The 16808-nt window shown below is 44.4% G+C and overlaps 1 pseudogene; it reads right to left on the reverse strand.

Annotated features, from left to right (window-relative positions):
- Nucleotides 1-10231: 10231 nt before the first annotated feature.
- LOC100754341 lies at nucleotides 10232-11413 on the reverse strand (annotated as a pseudogene).
- Between the last annotated feature and the right edge of the window lie 5395 nt (nucleotides 11414-16808).

A 16808-nucleotide genomic window follows, 5' to 3' on the forward strand; every position in this document is an offset into this window, starting at 1 on the left:
CTGTAGGCTAATATGCTAATCACCTAATAATTCCCATCAAATGAGCTCACAGTCTGAGGGTAATTTCTACAGTGTGAGGGCTGAACTCCAGGCTGCTAACACTGTAGGAACTAAATGAAAATCAGCTTCACTTAAGAGGAAATGGCATGTTGGTTGTAATCATGATGCCTGTGGCAACACATTCTTAGGGCTTCTGCACCTATTCCCTAATAGGAAGGCCCTTTCCACATCATTTCTTGTTTCTTTCTTACTTCCTCCCACATGAGGAATGGCTATGCACAAAGTAAGATTCTGACTTCTCCAGAACCTTTTCCAAGTATGGACACATGCAGGCAGCAGGAAAGAAAAAGGCAGGGTTATGTTTCTGAAGATGAAGATGATCACAAGTGAGGTCTCTCAGCAGAGAATTCCAAGTCCTCAAACACTATAATAACTCAGGTCTGACTACAGTTCTAGTCTGGAGGCCCCAGTCCAGGAACTGTTGGAAATGAGGAGGATGGGGTCAATGTTCCCTAGTTGGGAGGCTGGGGAAGCTATCCTCTGAACTAAATGAAACTCATTCCTCTTTTCTTCTTTTTAAAATGTGAATGAATATTAAAAGTGCCAGTGTTAGAGTCTAGAAATGCAGCTGAGAAAGTCACAACTCCAGCTAGCTGGGGACATCTGTTGTCACTTGGTAACTGCATATGTGTGCAAAAACATACTGACTGTGGTGACTTTGGGCTAGCAGCCAGCCAGAAGGACATCTTTATCCACAACCATTATTAGTTAGGAAAGATGACTCTAAGACAACTGAAATGTGACCAAAATTAAGAGGTAAATAGTGGAAGAAATTGGTATATGGGGTAAGGCCTTTATCCTAAAGAACTGCCTACAATTATAGAAACTAAGTATGTATTTATTATAGTTGACAAAATTCTACCGAAAAATTGCTTCTATGCACCAGTTCACATAATGACCAGAGATAAAATGAAGGTTGACTTTAGGAGTCATATAAGATTTTCTGTTGACTTATATGACAACCTTATGTGTTGTCATTCACTGTGTGATTAAACTTGTTGCTCCAGCCATTTGATAACTCCATTTGTAAAATATATCCAAGGGTCTTACCTTTTCTCATATAGTCCTGGCCCCAAACTCACTATGTAGCTAAAGATAACCATGAACTTCTGATCACCATCTTCATGCCTTTGCATGAAGCTACCACAATGTCTGGATCCAGACCCTCTTTAAAGTCTTGAGGCACTGAAGACATTTTTCTTATGGAATGCCACTGACCTGCTCGAGAAGAAACTATAGAATCAGTTGGGAAAAAACTTGAACACATCTAGAAGCAATCCGGTCATTGCTTATCTAGCCTTTTGGTCAGTCCTCATAAGTTTAGCCAATTATACCACCTTGTCACTTGTGTGTTAGTGCTGGACAACTAGAGGTTCCCTGAGGTCAAATCAGGCAGCTGTATACTTTCTTCCTTCCAAGTCCTGGTTTATTTTTCTCACCTGATGTATCTCTGGACATCTTGGTTTGCACTTATTTTTTCTTTTCATGATTTTTTAAATGAAATCTAGAAGATGCACCACACCAGGATGGACCACCTTCTTCAACCAGGAGCCTCTATGGATATGGACAGGTCATAGATACAGCAATGATGAGCAGAAACGAAGGCAGGGACTGGGTGGGAAGCGGTTGGAGGCTCCTTATCCTCTGCTCATTCCCAGTGTTGATGCCAAGCACACCTTTGTCCTCAAGGGGAAGAGAATGTTAGACCCCCTGAAAACTCAGGTATCCGGGGTCCCAGGCCACGACTGCGGTCACCCCCAATCACCAGGCAGATTCGAGAGCTTGATGCAAACTGCACGAGGCTTCATTGTAATTTAACGAGCTAACCCCATGTTAGCTTGGGTCTTTCACCCACCCGCCATGGCGGATGGCTAGCAAAAGACAGCTCGAACCCGCTGCGTACAGATCTTGTAGGGCAGCGTAAGGGGAGTGTCTAGGGGTACGCACAGGCTCACGATTGGTGTGCCTCCAGGCTTGGAGGGCTTACCCTGTGTTGATTGGTCAACTGGTTGTTATGGCCCATAGGCCCTCCCAGGGTGGTTGTTATGCTCTCTACGTCATTGCTGTGCGCTTGTCGGTAAAGCACACCCAGGGTCGTAAAGCATAGCGCCACCAGCTAACTTCTGATTGGTTCCTTGTCACGAGGCAGGCATCTGACTTTCTAGTGACTAACTTCTGATGGGTTCCTTGTCACGAGACAGGCATCTGACTTTCTAGTGACTAACTAACTTCTGATGGGTTCCTTGTCACGAGACAGGTAACTGACCTCTAAATGACCAAGGCAAGTTTATGGCAAGCACGTGTTCGGCTGTTATGGCTGCCAAAAGGGGAGCAGGTCCCTTCAAGAAGATAATTTATTCTGAGCCAAATATGAGTGACCATGGCCCAGGAACACAGATTCCATTACCCAGAATTACAGAAGAGTCCAAAATCAAGGCATCTCCCAAATACATTAGTTGGTACAGTAAGTAGGCAAGATGCAGGAGAGAGGGGAAAATGGATTTTAGATGTTACCTGATGACATTGTTAAATTTTGCCTTTAGGTTGATGGACCCTAGTGGTCTGTTAATACACTTTAAAGATTTGACCTGAGAATTAAAAAGATGTTAAGTCTTACACAGAGATGGGCAATGAATGGCCATTCAAGAGGGCTACCTGTACAGATAGCTCAATATGATTTGCCTCTGGATCAGCAACATTCCAAGCCTGTACAACCATGGCATTCTAATGGGTCAATCAACTTGCTAGGATCTTTTTTGTTGGCATTGTTTGTTTTTTTGTTTGTTTTCTCAAGACAGGGTCTCCCTGGGTCGCTCTTGCTGTCCTGGAACTCACTTTGTAGACCAGGTTGTCTTTGAACTCAGAGATTCATGTGCCTCTGCCTCCCAAGTGCGGGGATTAAAGACATGTGCAACCACTGTCCAGCTCAACCTGGTAGGATCTGTAACATAGGTATGGCTTTGTCTGTAAAGTTCAGTTTACAGTAGGGAATTCTTCCAGAGCACACAGTTTCATGCCTCTTTATGCTGCTCTCTGGTTATCCCTCAACTTTTTTCAGCCTGGTTTTTGTTCTTAGTACTCTACTTGAATATGCCAGATTTACAAGTAATATCCCATTTTCCTAGTCAGCCCATCTGTCTTTCTCTTAATGGTGGTTCTCCACTACCCTTTGTTTTGTTTCTGTACTTCCCTTCATACTTTTGCTGTTGACTAATATTTCACATCCTGTCCTTCTATTTAGTTGTTTTCCTTCTTCCCTTTCCCCCTTCCCTTCCCCTCCCTTCCCCCATTCCCTTCCCCCATTCCACTCCACTCCCCTCCCCTCCCTCCCCCCTTCCCCTCCCTTCCCTTCCTCCCTTTCCTTCCCCTTCCCCCTCCCCTTTCCTTTCCCTTCTCCCTTTCCTTCCCTTTCCCCCTCCCCTTTCCTTCCCCTCCCTTCCCCTTTCCCTCCCTGCTTGCCCTCTCCCCTTCCCTTCTTTCTTTCCATTTATTATGTATTCAGTGTTCTGCCTTCAGGCCAGAAGAGAGCACCAGATCTCATTGTAGATAGTTGTGAGCCACCATGTGGTTGCTGGGAATTGAATTCAGGCTATTTTCTAGCTTTCATTTTACTCTTTTTTGATTCCAAATTTAATTCTAGTGTACTCTCCTCTTTGTGAGGTCTAAGTCCTTATGGCCATGGAACTTCTGGGACATCTTGTTTTGATTTCCATGGGCACATCAAGTTCAATGTGTTCAAAATAGGAATCCAAACTCATTTCTCACCCAATCTGTCCTATTTTTTTTATGTACCCATTGTCATACATAATGTCACCATTTTCCATGTTTGTTGAGCAGTCTGCACAATATTTTTTGTTTTATTTTATTGTAATGTATGACTGTTTTGCCTGTGTGTATGTCCATGTACCACATGTGTGCCTAGTGCCCAAGGAAGCCAGATGAGAGTGCCTGCTTTAAAGATGCAGGTGTTAGCATTCTTTTATAGTTTTGTCTCAAAGGTCTAGAAAAAAAGTTCTAAAATCAGGAGAAATGTTATATCAGAGATAGATGGGAAAGAAACTCTCTGTACCTCAAATTGCTTTCATTGTTTAAGATATCCAAAAGACCATTAAATTATGAAAAAAATATTGTAGGGTAGGAAGGTGGGCAGATTGAATTCCATGTTCTGGGGTTTCAAGAGCAGAAAGAAAGCTGACAGGCATGCTGACTTCACATCATTCACGGCAGAACCCCTGGAGGAGTCCAGCAGCCACTCAGTGTTGTAATTTTAAAAAAAAGCTTGAGAGAGAAAGATGCCAAGCAACAGAGGTCAAGGGGAGTTTTTTTTGGAGGGGGATAAAGGATCATAAAAAGGGGAGAGGGCAGGGGGGAGACTAGCCTCTGGGGACTGGAGCAGTGGGAGAGGGAGACAACAGAGAGGGAGATGACAGGGAGGGAGAGGGAGATGGAGAGGGAGACCAGGGAGGGGGAGGGAGGGAAGGAGGGAGGGAGAGGGAGAGGGAGAGAGAGGAAGAGAGAGAGAGAGAGAGAGAGGAAGAGAGAGGGAGAGAGAGGAAGAGAGAGGGAGACGACTGAGATGACCGAGAGGGAGACTACGCAGATGACCGAGATGACCGAGATGACCGAGACGACTGAGACGGAGACAACGGAGTCGACCGAGACGACTGAGATGACCGAGACGGAGACGAACGATACTGAGACTGAGATGACCGAGACGATCGAGATGGAGACGACGGAGACGACTGAGATGACCGAGACGACGGAGACGGAGACGACCGGGACGACCGAGACTACCGAGACGACTGAGACGACGGGGACGACTGAGACTACCGAGACGACCGGGACGACTGAGACGACTGGGACGACCGAGACGACCAAGACGACCGAGACGACGGGGACGACCGAGACGACCGAGAAGGAGACGACAGAGACGGAGACAACCGAGACAGAGACGGAGACGACCGAGATAGAGACGGAGACTGAGACGACCGAGAAGGAGACTGAGACGACCGAGACAGAGACGGAGACGACCAAGACAGAGACGGAGACGACCGAGATAGAGACGGAGACTGAGACGACCGAGACAGAGACTGAGACGACCGAGACAGAGACGGAGACGATCAAGACAGAGACGGAGACTGAGACGACCGAGACAGAGACGGAGACGATCAAGACAGAGACGGAGACTGAGACGACCGAGACAGAGACTGAGACGACCGAGATAGAGACGGAGACTGAGACAACCGAGACAGCGACGGAGACGACTGAGACGGAGACTGAGACGACCGAGACAGAGACGGAGACGATCAAGACAGAGACGGAGACTGAGACGACCGAGACAGAGACGGAGACAACTGAGACGGAGACTGAGACGACCGAGACAGAGACAACTGAGATGACCGAGACGACCGAGACGACCGAGACAACCGAGAGGGAGACGACGGAGACAACAGAGACAAACGAGAGGGAGACGATGGAGACGACCGAGATGGAGACGACCGAGACAGAGACGACCGAGACAGAGTCCGAGACGGAGTACGAGATAGAGTCAGAGTACGAGACGGAGTCGGAGACAGAGTCGGAGACAGAGTCGGAGACGGAGACGGAGACGGAGACGGAGACGGAGACGGAGACGGAGTCGGAGTCGGAGTCGAGACCGAGACCGAGACCGAGACCGAGACCGAGACCGAGACCGAGACCGAGACCGAGACCGAGAGACCCGAGACCGAGACCGAGACCGAGACCGAGACCGAGACCGAGACCGAGACCGAGAGATATGGGGAGGTGGGCAGGGCCTTTTTAAACTGGGAACATATTGAATAGGCGCAGGTGGTGCTTAGTGGCAGCAGCTGAGGTGAGGGTGTATCTTGTCAGAACTCTAAAGGCAGGTCAGTAAAATGCTTAAATGCTAACAGGCCACAGCATCTATAGCACCCCTAAAAACAGACATCTTGCTGAGAAGCCCCACTGCCAGTCTTCAGGTGCCAGGGTTTCTTACCAGGAAGTGAGTTTACATGGAAGAGAATGCTGGTGGCTACACCTTCTGCTCCCCACCTCTTCTTTGCCTCCTGCCTGGGAGTCTAAGAGCCTGCTTACAGGTTTGTGCTGTGAAACCTCCCCACCTTCTGAGGGTAGAAGAGACAGCCAGTCCCACGTTTACACCACACAGACCCTAATTTTTTTCTTTGCAGCTGGCCTCCTGTCTGTCTCTGGTACTGGGGCCTGAAGCTCCTCAGAGCTCCTCCATGTTGCTATCTGTTTGTCTGTCCATGGCATTAAAAACCAACAGACTTCCTATTCCCCAACAATCCATCTTGGTGTAGCTCTTGAATCCTCTATCCAAGGCATTACAGTGTGGGTGTCTCTTATGGCATATATTCTGGCCAACCATGAGCAACAGTCTTGGGCACTGTTCATAAGCTGTTAGAGATGAAATTGACTACTCCCCTTTCCAATACATCACAAATCAGAGATTTTTACAGTCAACTGCCATGTCTAATGTACTGAAACTCAATTCAGTTTAATTCATAAATGCTCAATTCCATTTGTAATTCTAGAACACCACTTAAAACTGTTGTTGATAAACCAATTAGCATATTGAGTTGCCCTGTGTTTCTAGCATATCTGAAGCCACTTATTATTGATCTAAAAATAAAAATGTCACTTTAAAAACATATAAGTAAACTACTCTCCAGAAATGGCTGAAATCACCATGCATCAAAAATGCCTTTTTAAATTGGCATAGTTGTAGGCGGCAGAGGGACATGGGCCTTCAAAGTCTCCATTTTGGTGTAGTTAGCCAAATTATGCCAGCATCCCCTGAATGACTTAGATTAGTGGTTCTTAACCTTCTAAAAGTTATGACCCTTTAATAAGTTCCTCATGTATGATCTCCAAGCATAAAATTATTACATTACTACTTTGAAACTGTAATTTTGCTCTTATGAATCATAATGCAAGAGATCTGATATACAATCCCAAAGGTTGAGAACCAAAGGGGTTATGACCCACAGGTTGAGAACCCCTGACTTAGATAATTAGCCAACCAAATTTTGGGGAAAAAAAAAAAGATTTTAAGGCTGATTCATCATTTCTTCAAACTCTCTTCCTAAACTTGTAAAATAGTCTATGGATTCTCTTTTCCTTTGGAGAATGCAGAAACTCTGAGAGAGAGGACTTTGGGTCTCCCAGCACATAACCAGAATGAGATGAATCTATGTGCCTTTGATCACTGGCTTAGCTATTTATTTATTCTTTCAAAAGCTGGGACAAGAGTTTATAAGGAGATTGTGTTACCCAATCACAAAAAGACAAATGTGGTATGTACTCACTCATATGTGGATTTTAGACATAGAGCAAACAGCCTACAATCCACACTGCCAGAGAAGCTAGTAAACAAGGAGACATACATGGTCCCCTGGAAAGGGGAAAGGGACAAGATCTCCTGAGCAAATTGGGAGCACGGGAGGAGGGGGGAGGGAGCTAGGAGAATGAGAAGGGTAGAAGAGGAGGGGTGAGGAGGACATGAGGGAGCAGAAAGGTTGAGTCAGGGGAAGAATAGAAGAAAACAAGAAAGGAGATACCATAATAGAGGGAGACATTTAAGGTTTACAGAGAAATCAGGCACTAGGGAAAGATCTGGAGATCTACAAAGATGACACCAACTAACAATCTAAGCAACAGAGAAGAGGCTACCTTAAATGCCCTCCCCTGATAATGAGATTGATGACTGTCTTATATGCCATCCTTTAGCTTTCATCCAGCAGCTGGTGGAAGTAGAAGCAGACACCCACAGCTAATCACTGAACTGAACTGGAATCCAGTTGCAGAGAAGGATGAGTGATGAGCAAAGGGGTCTAGACTAGGCTGGTGAAACCCACAGAAACAGCTGACCTGAACGACGGGGAGCTCTTGGTACCCAGACTGATAGCTAGATTCCAGCATGGGACTGATCCAGACCCCAGGAAGGTGGATTTCAATGAGGAGACCTTGGAAATCTACAGGACCTCCTGTAGTAGATCAGTACGTATCCCTAGCATAGTTGTGGACTTTGGGAGCCCAATCCACATAGAGGAATACTCCCTGATCCAAGACACACAGGGGTGGGCCTAGGCCCTATCCCAAAGGATATGATCGACTCTGATGACCCCTATGGAAGGCCTCACCCTCCCTGGGGAACAGAAAGGATATGTGATAGGTAGGGTTTTAGCTGTGGGGGAGGGTGGTAGGGGAGGAAGGGAGGGAGTGGGAACTGGGAGTGACACGTAAAACAATCTTGTTTCTAATTCAAATAAAAAAAGATGGATAAAAAGAAGATTGTGATACTTTCCATGAGTGTTTCTTCCCATCCCATTTCTTACCTGCCAGCAGTGACAGTTGAAAGCAGGTGGTGGCCCATAAGAGTCCCGTCATCTCCATCTCTATGTTTTCATGTCTGGCCTGTTGATGTCCGGGTCTGTGTCTGACCTGTCAGTGGGTGCCTCGAGGAAGCTGTGCTGTACATATGCTTCAGTGAGTTATTCCTGCCAGCAAAAACACTATAATCCACAAACCTACCAACTCTTAGTCATGAAACAAAAGCACCTGTCAAGAGAGTTCTATTCTAACTTGTTAATGACATGGCACAGACAGGGGACAATGCCATCATTCTAGGGGACAGTTTTACATAGCAGGTTTCTTGCAGGGCATTCAGGCCTCATCACTAATTAGGGAAGCATCTCTGCAGACATCATAAATCAGTTGTCAACAGGGAATTGTCCTTCTCTGCATGCAGGGAAGTTTAGAATTTGTTAGTACAGAAGCCAAGCCCTAAGACATTGCGGCTCAACAGTTCCTAGACATGGTATTTTGCCCAGCAGGTACTTTTATATTTTCTCATACTTCTGAGATGATAAAATGGCTAATTAGGTACCATCTTGCCTACTGCATTCACAGGCATAACTTTCTAGTGCTTGTGACATGGGCTGCATTTAGAAACTAATTCACAAATGGCTAGAACCATCATTTTATTAAACTTTCAGTAACTTAAGAGAAGTAAGGAAGTAGATTGGAAACTTCCAGGCAAACTCCCCCTGTTATGGTTATTCTTGATTGCTGATTTGATGGGATCTTTAATCACCATGGAAACAAACCTCTGATCATGCTTGTGGGGTTAATTAAGGCAGGAAAACCCAATCTATGTGTGGGTGACACTATTGCCCAGGCAGAACAAAAGGAGAAAGTGAGCTGAGAGCCAGTATTCCTCTCTCCCTGCTCACAGCCTGTACTGGACTTTTTTTTTTTTTTTTTTTTTTTTTTTTTTTTTTTGTGTGTGTGTGTGTTGTGTGTGTGTGTGTGTGTGTGTATCAACTTGACACAAGCTAGAGTCATCAGAGAGGAAGGAACCTCAGTTGAGGAAATGCCTCCATGAGATCCAGGAGTAAGGCATTTTATCACTTAGTGGTCAATGGGGGTAGAGACCAGCCCATGGTGGGCAGTGCCATCGCTGGGCTGCTGGTCCTGGGTTCTCTAAGAAGGTAGGTTGAACAAGTCAGCAAGCAGCACCCTTCCATGGCCTCTGCATCAGCTCCTACCTCTGGGATCCTGTCCTGATTGAGTTCCTGTCCTGACCTCCTTCAGTGATGGACAGCAATGCTGAAGTACAAACTCAATAAACCCTTTCCTCCCCAACTTGCTTTTTGGTCATGGTGTTTTATCAAAGCAATAGAAACCCTAACTAAGATATGATCTGAAGGTGCAATGTGGCCATCTGTCTCAAGTTTCTGCCCCCATGCCTTCCCAGCCAGGAGAGAGTGTTTCCTGGACTGTAAGCCAAGTAGCCCTTTCTCCCTAAATCACTCCCCCCCACCCTACTAGGAAGTAGTTTAATCATTTTTCTTAGGAAAAAAATTCCCAGACACTTGACAGTTTACAACATTTCAACAGAGAGTACTGGTTGGGAGTGGTTAGGTTTAAATATTGGGAAAGTGTGGCATTCTGGTTCATTCCATGGATGGAGGGCATATACAGTCACAAATGGGAGACTTTAGGCTGCTTAGCCGCTATCAACAGTGGAATGGCACACTTTTTCTTTACAGTTTGTTTTCTTTTCTTCTGTCTCCCTATGCCACAGAAATGCCACCATATAAAGCCCCATGGCGGCTGGCTGAGGCTCATCTCCCCTTGGACAGAAAAGAGTAAAGGAAGTTCACATCTGAGTCTCCATGCTTTCTTCTTCTTCCCCTTGAGGTGGCTCTTCTGTATTCTCCTCCTCCTCTTCTCCTTCCTTCTTCTCAGGCGGTTTCTCATAAGCCTTTTCTGAAGGAGTCACAATCACTCCACCCCAGGTAGATATTTCACAGCAAGATAGCTGGCATCTCCCTCCTGGCCAAGGATCTTCCTAGAGCCTCCATGAGAGAGATTCGAACCAGAGTCTGAGCTGTGTAGCAGACCATATCCTTCTGTTCTAGGGTCATCACTGTGTGTACCCTGAAGTTGCCACTCTCACAGGGGTCAGTGATGCCCACTGACCCTGGCAGAAACAGTCCAGCAGCCAGAATCTGCAAGCAACGCCTGTATGCCACATTCAGGGCCAAAGGCTGTCTGGTGGGGTTATTCATCACAGCATAGTGTCCAAGAAGGTCAAGGATCCAGGGTGTGAGAGGCTCAAAGCCAGGAAAATGAATCCTCAAGTCCTTCAGCAATCTGATGAGAACTTTAACTGTGGACTGAGAAGAATTTTCTTCAAACCAACGGGCATGCCGGATGGCCGCTAAGGCGCTCTGCAACACCTTGATGTCCAAATGCATTTCTGAATTCAGTTTTTGGAGATTAGGTGGCACTGTTGTAATGAGAATTTTCACTGTAACATCAGAAGAACTAATTTCAAAGCCAGTTTCATTAGTCAGCATGGTCAAAACTTCTGAGGGATCCTGTGCTCTCAGGCTTTCCACAACTTTGTTCCCCAGGGCAGCAATAGCTTCCAGTGTTGGCAGGATCTTTAGTATCACTACCAAGTAAGCTACATTGTGTCCTGTCATCGTCCCCTTTTTATATGGTCCAACCTGTTGGACTTCTTCAATTTGCACTTCAAATGTCCCTGGAGCCACAATCAAGTTGTCAATCATATTGTTTATTTTTGTCACCAAAGAAAGGATAGAAGCCTGCTCTGCAGAATTGGGGCCAAGGTCCTGATTCCTCTTCAGCAAGGCTTCACTGAAGGACTTTCATCAGGTGCGGCCTTGACCTGAGGAAAAGCCATTTCACACAAATAGAAATCAACAGGGATGTGGGACACAAATGGCCTGAACCCTCCTCCAGGGCCTCTTCCGGAACCAAAGTACCCACCATGACCATGTCCTCTGTCACCCCTCATGGCTCGTTTAATCCTAAATCACTTTTTACCTAAATCACATCACACATCATCATCTCATGTAGCAAGTTTCACCCAACCTAACACTGTAACACAGAGTCTTCTAGGCTTGCTATTAGACCTTGGCTACTGGGTGGAGAAATTCAATGGTATTCATAGCTTCTCTTCTTAGCGCCATCTGTTCAATATAGCATCACCAAGGAAGCTGGCACTAAGCATCATTAGGAACTGACTGTGACCCCACAGAATACAAATGTTGAAGTTCTGATTCAACATAGTGTAGGAATAGAGCTAATAACCGCATGACAAAGCCATTGGAGTGAGTCCTAAACCAGTATGACTGGAATTGTAGCAGGTGAAAATCAGAGGGAAGACCCTGTTTAGGATGTAGGGGAAAAGTAGCCATTACAGACCAAGGGCGGGGCCTCAAAAGGAACAGCAGCCTGCTGTCACCTTTATCTGAATTAAAATCTCTTGAACTGAGAGAAAATATAATTCTGTTGTTGAAGCCATTCAATCTATGATATTTAATGACAGCCTGGACAAATTAACACAAACCTTCTTAGAATCTCTGTGGGACCATATTTTTAAAATAGATTGTGATTACCTGATGATCAACATATTTGTCTAGAGAAATTGAGATGAGAATCATGGTTCATTGCCTTAGCCATGCACAAAACGGGCTGAGAAGTTTGAAATGAATTGGCTGTATAGAGAGGATTATTAACAATTTAGTTCAATAAATGAGTATATGTATTTCATTTCACAAAGAGCAGTAAATGTAGCTTTAAGAACATGAACACCAGCACTCAGGAGGCAGAGGCAGGTGGATCTCTGAGTTCGAGGCCAGCCTGGTCCACAGAGCGAGTGCCAGGATAGGTTCCAAAGCTACACAGAGAAACCCTGTCTCAAAAGACAAAAAAAAAAAAAAAGGAAAGAAAGAAAGAAAGAAAGAAAGAAAGGAAGAAAGGAAGAAAGAAAAGAGCATGAACACTTGCCTAGCTAGTGCTGGTTCAACCCCCCAGCACAAGCAGAATGGATATCATCTGACTTTGTCTAGCATACATGCAGTTTTTATAATGAAAGTCAAGGTGTTTCCATGTTAACTTTTCAGTGCCGTGAGGATGCTATGCCAGAGTCCATGTTTTTCCTGCTCTGTGTTCATGCTGCTTCTTTATTTTGTGGCAGAAGTCAAGCATGGAGGAAGAGTGAGACCTTTTCTGTCTTCTGAGAGGACTTGTGTTATAGCCCCTATGAACAATCAAAATTAGAATAAATCTTAAAGAATACTTACCATTTATTCCTCATATAGCCTTTTTGATTAGTTTGTGTAGAAAAAGTGCCCTTAGCCATTATTTATACATGGTAGATTTTTCTTCCTCTACAGATTTTCTTTCTGTCCTTCTCTGTCCCTTCTTTCATCTTCTCTTCTCTCCTCTTGTTCTTCTACTCTCCACCCTATTCTCTTCCTTTCCTTTTTCTTTGCCCAGCCTTACATTCCTTGCCCTGTGTTTTCCATCGTACACTATTCCAAAAGACAGTGACCTGTGGACCTACCCTGAATATCAGACCATTAGAGCTGTTAAACAGACTTGGACCAATAGTTTTGTACCTAACATTAAAAGATACTCTTAAAGTATATAAAGAAATAGCAATGTAGAGCAAACATAGTGATAGGCTGGGGAAAGGAGCTGTGCTTGACAGACACAGAGAGTCTGAGCAGGGGTGTCTTTAGGGCAGAGTCTTCAGGGTGGGATATTAAGATATGCAGTGAAAACTGTCCCATGGCTCTAACAAATAATTGTGATTAGGAATGAATTGAAACAGGATACACCTGGAAATGATTAATATCAATACAGGAACAGAATAATTTCCAAAGTGTGGGCCATCCATGGAAGACCCCATCACAAGTCTCTGCTTTTGTATTCCCATTCCACAATGTCCCCTCACCAACATAAAGCTGAGTACCGTAAATGACAATTGGAATTGGTTTCAAGTGTCACTGTGAGATTATGAAATATAATCACATTAATATTTTGTAGTACTTATTATATATAGACATCCTTCTAAATTCTTTATATTAACTCCTCCAGTATGTGTACCAATAGCAGGTAGCCACTGCTATTGTATAAATATAGGCTTTGGATCTAAATCATCAAAATAACTAACTAATTAAATATCTAAAATAATCTCAAAAACACACTTGCTCATTAGGTCCTAGAAGTCTAGATCTAGGTCATTCCCTTCATCACTCAGTTGTCCCATCTCACACCAGATACTAAATGTGTGGTCTTATGACATACGCTAGGTTTCTGGACCACATATTTGCAAGCCTTCTGTTTATTGTACCTAAATGAACAACAGTATTCCAGACACTTTTGGTCACATACAATTTTTGTAAGTGTATGTAGAAATTCCAGGCACCAAATATTCTAACTGTAGACACACCAATAAAAGCAATTTCTGTAATTTTTTTTTATTATTTCTCTTCAGGTAAGTAAGATGTTGGACTCATAATTCACTGACATGAAGATACTTAACCTCTCTGAACCTTAACCACCTCATCTTGGACATGAGGGCATTGGAACAGATGTACTCCTAGGTCAACATTACATTTGGTATCTGTCATTTGCATTCAGGTTTGGTCTCACTTCTGCAGAAGTGGTGTGTGATGAGCATCACAGAAAATGAGTGCGAAAACTCATTCATTTCTTCTCTGGTCCAGCACAGCAAATTCCTGGAGCTAAGCACACTTGTCAAATCAGCAAGTCATTGGCCATCTGCAACTCCAGGTGGATTAATGACCAGCTCCATCGTTGACACTACCCTGTTTTATTTATCTTTAGAGAAATGTTCCCTGCTTTCACTCCTAATTTGGCAGCAGCAAATACTCATTCAGGCCACACATTATATTCATTGGTCTTCATGGTTGCTGTTTCCTACAGGCAAGCTGCTTATCCTTCCATGAAAATGGCAGCGTGCACCGTACACAAGATATCAGATGAGCACCACTCAGTGAATGTGCCATATGAACCAAATGGGGCGTGAGGTTCATCATAATCCCTAGCACAGCCATGAGGACTTGCAAAGAGGCAAGAAATAAGTCATTTAAATAAACTAGAAGAGATAAGAGTTCAAAAATCACTCAGCCAGTCTCCTCTGGTTTAACACCTTCAATGAGTTTAGGACCTCTCTCCTGAAAGCACTTTGGTAGGTGAAGCATCCCCAGAGGGCATGGCAAAAAGAAAGAGCATGACATCCGTGGGCATCATATGTGTGCCGGCCACTGGGGAGAGTCTCACCCTCATGATATACAAATAACAATAAACATTTGTCTTATGTGCACTGCACTAACTGCTTTGCATATCTTAATACATTTAATCCTCACAGCAACCCCAAGGAATAAATACAATTTTTATCCTTATTTTTATTTACCAGAATCTCTTTTGTTTTTCACTACAGGGAAGACTGCAATTGAAAGGCTCTAGCTCAGTGATTCTCAACATGTGGGTTGCAACCCACTGGGCAACCTTCTCTCTCCAAAAATATTTACAGTTCGATTTGTAACAATAGCAAAATTACAGTTGTGAGGTAGCAATGAAAATAATTGTATGGTTGGGGTCACCACAACATGAGGAACTGTATTAAAGGGTTGCAGTGTTAGGAAGGGTGAGAACCACTGCCCTAGCCTTGTTATATTGCAGTACCTGTTAAAAACCAGATTTCAGAAAGAAAACAAAATAGGTCAAGGGCAAACCTGGTTGTAGAATTTCTAGCCCAGCTCCTAAGGATCTGAATCCTTTTCTTTTCAGCTCCTACAGTCTCTACCCAGTCTGCAACAATGCGCTCCTAGTTGTGAATCTTTGACAAGATAGATGGCATCTGTCTTTTTATGTCTCTTTTTTACAATTTATTTTATGCATGTGTGTGTCTTGCCTGCATGTATGTCTGGGCACCAGGGCTATGTCTGGTACTCATGAAGGCCAGAAGAGGACGTTGGATGCCCTGGGACTGGAGCTACACACAGTTGTGAGCCACCTCGTGGGTGATGGGAATTGAGCCCAGTTCCTCTGGAAGAATAGCTACTGCTCTTAAGCACTGAGCCGTCTCTCCAGCCTGCTGTCATCTGTCTTAATGTTGCACCACACCACTAAAATAACATGCTTCTGCTCGGCCTTATGGTCAGTGTTTGATTCTAATAGTTTGGTACATTTTACGGGGTTTAGCTGTAAGTGCTGCTACTGAGGAAGTGGCAAATCAGGCCAAATGGAGTATTAATCATTCAACACACACAGGCACTGGCGTGCCAAATTGTGGTTTATGGGTTAGATCTTGGGAGAACTTAATCTCTTAGTCACAAAACCAGCATTTACATTAAATCACACTTAGGTTCGGCGAGTTCGTTCATCTTGGAGGAGGATTTATGGACCTGTGTTGGGAGCTGTCAGCTTCCTGTCCTTACCTGTGTCTGAATTCACCTGTAAGGAAGCTGAGACTGGAAATGTGAAGAGGATGAGAAGAACTAGGGTGACCACAAACGTTGGCTCCTCATTTGCTGACTTTGTTTTCCAGGGACAACTTCATTTCATGGGATATAGGACATGGTTTCAACATGTTTACAGAATCTTACGCTGCCCCCCAAATACACTAATTATGCAAGGTACTAGTCACACTTCTCAGTGGCCAGCATCATTCATGATATTTTCAGAATACCCTATCTTTTGCTGATTGCACCTAGAGAGCTAGAGGTAGCAACTTCTCAGACAAATTGATAAGACACCTGCATGTCAAAGAAATAGAAGTATAAGAAAAAAATCAAAGGTTTCCCACATAAGCAAAGTTTCTAGGGAACTATAAACATGTCAGAAATCTCCTTTCTGTTTTGGTTTGAATCTCAAATGTCCCACACAAGCACATGTTTTGAAAGCTTGAATCCCCAGCCTTAGGCTACTTTTGGAAGTTCTAGAAACATTGAGAGATAGGCCTAGCTGAAGGACTTAGGTCACTGAGAGGGGTGGGGGGGGGGGGGGGGTGGGGGGGTGGAGTGTCTATGGAGGTTTGCTGTACCTGCTTGCTTTCTCTCTCTCTCTCCCTTCCTCTCTTCCTCCCCTTCTCCCTCTTTCTCTTTCCCCTCTCCTGTCTCCCTTTCTCTCCTCTCTTTGTTGATACTGTTCGATATGAGCACACATTCACCACATTCCCAGGCCAACGTGAGCTGAGTTGATCCACTGTGCCCTTCCATGGCATCAAACACTGAAACTGTGAGACGGTATGAATATTCCTTTTTAAAATGGCTTCTTAAGACTTCATTAGGTCTTACTTCCAAAGAGTTCAGATTCCCATCCCTCGCCCCTGTACACGTTACATAGAGTCACAGGTTTGGAGATGTGATGTATTA

This window comes from Cricetulus griseus, assembly GCF_003668045.3.
Source record: "Cricetulus griseus strain 17A/GY chromosome 1 unlocalized genomic scaffold, alternate assembly CriGri-PICRH-1.0 chr1_0, whole genome shotgun sequence".
NCBI lineage: Eukaryota > Metazoa > Chordata > Mammalia > Rodentia > Cricetidae > Cricetulus > Cricetulus griseus.